Source organism: Pinus tabuliformis, chromosome 8 (assembly GCF_031772625.1).
Source record: "Pinus tabuliformis cultivar Carrire ecotype Pingquan chromosome 8, CPIR1, whole genome shotgun sequence".
NCBI lineage: Eukaryota > Viridiplantae > Streptophyta > Pinopsida > Pinales > Pinaceae > Pinus > Pinus tabuliformis.
Window position 1 is genome coordinate 1,724,432,067 of NC_142294.1, and position 4,965 is coordinate 1,724,437,031.

A 4,965-nucleotide genomic window follows, 5' to 3' on the forward strand; every position below is an offset into this window, starting at 1 on the left:
CGTGGAAGTCCCATCCTGAGTTTGGATTTTGCATCATTAATGAAATGTTATTTCTCCTTGTATTTCTATGAGAAATTTGATGGATTATATGTGGTCTATATGGTTGTACTTTCATGAGTATTTATGTTTCTATTATGCTCATTATATATGTGTTTTATGACAATAGCCATGTGTGACTCTCATCACGTTTTTACTTGTAATTGAATGATCAATGTATCTATGACCCAAGGGATGGAATGGAATTTGATTTGTTGAGGCATCAATGGTTCTTAGCGATTCTCAGCTAAGTATGAGAACCCTATACTCAAAACTGTTATTTACACTTGTAGATTACATATTCGTGATATGTTTGACGAAATGCCTGTCATGGCTAGTAGGGGTCCATTCAAGGTCTTGAACAAGTATTTGCTTTAGTATTGTCATTTCCATGTTATTTTACTGATATGAAGAGATGGTTCAATTATGGGCAGTGACCTGGGCTCTAGGCCTGAAAAAGTGGCTCAAATCCTGGAGTTGTTGGCATAGCACTGACAATTTTGGTCTCTGGTCACTAGTAGAGAAGCCTGTGAGAGCGAATTTGGGTTTATGGTCGCACTCATGCTTATAGTATGGGAGCAGAAAGGACTTAAGTTGTCCAAAAGTTCAGTGGGACCCCAAGGAAAACTATCTAAAGTATTGGATTAGTTCCTGAGGGTCATGTAGCTGATGTTGAATGTCTGTATGGTGTGTTTCCTTCGGTTCCACTTCCTTAACGTGAATTAGGAGGTTGAATCATATCATAGTGGCCTCTCGTTGCATATTTACCCTGTCTGGTCGGTTGCTTAGATAGATGTGGGAGGAGGGTGTTACAGAGATGGCCAACCTACCCCATACATTTACACATGCAAACAACTATTACTTCCTTTCATAATAACATGGAAAACTACTCTTTGCCTAACCTCTCTTGGTTGGGAGACCTTGGTTTTGTGTTTAACTTGTGCACTTGCGACATTCGTTGGTTATAGGGGGGACGATTCTCCCATTAAACAAAGCCTGTGGGGCTCGAACTTGACTACCACGATTTAGTGTTATGTGGCAAGTTATGTGTTATGAATATGGTGTGGAGGACAACATATTTCCATGGGAAAGGCTTGACATGCATGGTAATTCCTATAGGTTTAGTATTTGGGGATGTCAATATCCAACACATGTTCTAGATACTGAGCAGTAGCGAGGGGAGAAGGCCAAAGACAATAGTTGAGCAACTCTCTAGGATGACTGTGGAAATTACTGCGACAACTCATGTAAGGGAAGGTGGTGACAACTGTCAACTCATACTCATGACAACACAAGTTCAAGCTTGATAGGCCAACCAACACTAAGTAATTCATCCTATTTTTAATTCCTTATGCTTTGTCAACATTTCTAATAGTTGCCCTTCTATTTGGAAGTTACTAGTATGTATTTCTTAAAGCAAAGTGGGGGTGAGAATTGGTTTTGGTATTCATGTATCTTTGTGCTTGTTGGACCTTACTTGGAGTCCTTTATTTTCCTCCCCTCACATGCTCCATCTCACAATAAGTCGATACAAACTCCCCTGGAAATTCAAGTTTTCTTGGGCTTTGTTTCTATTTAATTCTCTATTTTACAGCCCCTCGAGTTTCTAGGAATTCAAGGTGATATTTTTATAATGGTTCTTGATAACTCGGCGTAGCATGATCCTAAAGAGGATGCGCTACCATTGGGAGTCTAGTGGAAGAGGTCCATAGAGCCAACCATGATCCCAAGCCCAAGCCCAAAATGAAACAACCATTTTTCACTCTTCCACTCCTCTAGAAATCAAAGAGGAAATTTATCAACTTGAAGCCTTGACCTTTAATGACCGCCAATCCTACTCATAATCTAAAATTCAAGCTGAAGTAGCCAATTTGATTCCTAAACCTAGACATACTAGGAAAAGGCAGAGCTAATATTTGGATTCCATCACCTTCCACTGGCAAATAAAGGCACTCTTAGGTAGGGTCATGAAGGAAAAACATAAAGACCACAATGATAAAATATCTAATATGAATGAAATCCAACATGTTCAATTTCATCAATGCTCCTATCTTGGAAGTTTGGATGTTCATCTTGCTCACATAGAAGGAAATCTCCAATGTGGTATGAAACCTTCGACATTAGTAGGAACCCATGTTAAGGATCTAGCCCCAGTTACTTCATCTGATACTTGATGTTATATTTAGTCACTCGGTGCATGTATTTCACTTTTAGTAGTTTAGTTGATTTTAGTTGGCATAGACCTGGCAGTGCTAGTTGTTAACATTTTGATAAATCTAAAATATTATCCAACATCAATAGTATCGATTTCCCTTGAGGACAATTGTGACGAGAGGTAGCCATAGCATAAACAACATTATCAGTTTTTAACAAAACAAAAAAATACAAATGAAAAAACAAAAAACAAAAAATCTATAAAATAGGATAAGTATGATTGTTTTTTATTTTAACATAGAGTTGACATATATTAAAGAGAATATTTTAATTTTTACCATAAATAAAATATTTAGAGATATATACTAAAAAAAACATAATTTTATATAAGAAATATTTAAATAAAAATAAAAAAATGTCTTATATATTTACTTCTAAATGTGAGAAGGACATGTAATTCCTTTACTTTTAAAAATATTTTTATATAAACCTTAAAAAAAAATATTTAAATATTCCTATTAATTAATAGAAAAAATGAAAAAAATATTTTATTTTTGACTATAAATAAAATATTTAAATATCAACTTTAAACATGATAATTTATATCATAAAAAATAATTAAAAGTGAAAAAGATCAATTACTACTAATAAGAAGAATATTGAAATTCATTCAATTCTTAATATGAAGTTGGCAAGTGTAGGATTTAGGAAACATGAATGATACAAATATTTCAAGGTGGGATATTAGAAAGAAAAGGACAATATGGCACATAGATAAAATACTCCATTTCCTCGAATAATAATAATAATGAGTTAACCTACATGTTTTTTTGAAAACTAAGTTATGATATGTTTCCCAATAGTTAAAAAAAAAAAAAAAAAGATAAAATATTTTATTATGCATCTTTAAGGTAAAATATTTCACATATTATATAAAACAATTGAAAATAAGATATTTCAATGTTAATGTTGAATAAAATATTTTAATGTCAACTATATGTATATTATATAAAACAATTAAAAACAAGAAATTTCTCAAAATTAAAACAATTAGTTTGATATAATTATTCTAATATTTGACAAAAATATAATTTTTATCAACTTTTTGTGAAAGACTTTTTTTAGCTATAAGTGTACTCTGTGTACTCTATCTACATAACTAAAATGTGGAAGGAGAATTTTAAAGTATTGAATCCATTTATGGATTTAAAAATGCAATTTAAATAATGAAAAATTACAATATTATGAAGAATTATATTATTTGAACATTTTATTGGCATGTTGCTCAAAATAAAGAGGATGTGAAATCTCTTCCATGTTAGTGTGGAATTGATATATGATACACATTCATATATATATATATATATATATATATATATATATATATAATATATATATATATATATATAATATATATATATATATATGCTATTGAAAATGATGGAGATGTCACAACTCCTTCCATACCTAACATGCCGGTGATTTATGGTGTATATATGGTGTATATACATAAAGAACCACCATAGATCCATGTTAACTTTACATCTATGAAATATCTATAGGGATCAAATCTCTTTTGCACTCTAAAAGGCTTTTGTACTCCAACAAATTTGATCCCTCTTGAAGCATCATAGATCCAAAATTAAGATGGATCTACTCTTGTGCGTGTGGTTCTCAAAATAAAAGAGATATATAATTCCTCTCAATGGAATTGATATATTTTTTATATATATAAAGAACACGTATACATCTTAATCTCAAATTTATATCTATCTTAACCTTAGATTTGTTAAACATAGAGAAGAATCAAATATCTCAAAATGCAAACTTTTCTTCAACTTTTATACTTTAAAAAACATTTACACTTCCAAAAAAAACTAACCACTCTAAATATTTAATAAATCTAAAACTATAATAAATTTACATCAATATAACTTATTTCCATTTATAATAATAACATATATTAAGACATCGAACTTTTAAATATTATATTTTGCTTATTTCGTTTTATACCATTCATACCAATTATATTTTAAAATTAAAAATATATATATATTTTATATAAAAAGTATTTCACTTTATAGGGTGACATGGAAAGGGGTTCAAGCTTTTAGATAGTATATTTTAACTGTGCATTTACTTTTATACAACCCATTTTAATAATAATTACTATTTGTATTAAGGGTGATTCATTTTTGCCATCGTAATAAACATTAATTTTAAAGGAAAAAATTGAAGGATGTTAAAAATTAAGTTTTATATAAACCATTTAAAAGTATAGAAATATTAGACGCATTAAATTTAAGAATGGAAGGGTTTTTGAATGAATAATATTGTAAAATATTGCCACTTGGAAAAACTTTTAATAAAAATCCTTGCATTTTTTTATAATAGCGATTATTATATTGCATTTTTTTATAATAGTGATTATTATATTGCATTCAAGCTTTTAAAATTTGGTTGCTCGATACTTTTGTTCGCTTAAGTGAAGGTTCTTATAAAATTTTACAATCCATTTGTTTTAAAGTTAATCTTAAAATGGAAAGGTAAGGTAATTTACTTTAATTTAGAATAAAGTTACACGGTTTTCCAAATTTGTTTATTTTAGAATAATATTACATGGTTTTCCAAATTTGATCATATCATATGATGAAACACAAATGCGATGGTATTAGTTATTCTATATCGTTAAAGTAAATTTATTGTAAATTATAATTTACCTATATCTATTAAGTCAAATGGTTGATTTTATTTCAGTAACTCTCATGTATGTAT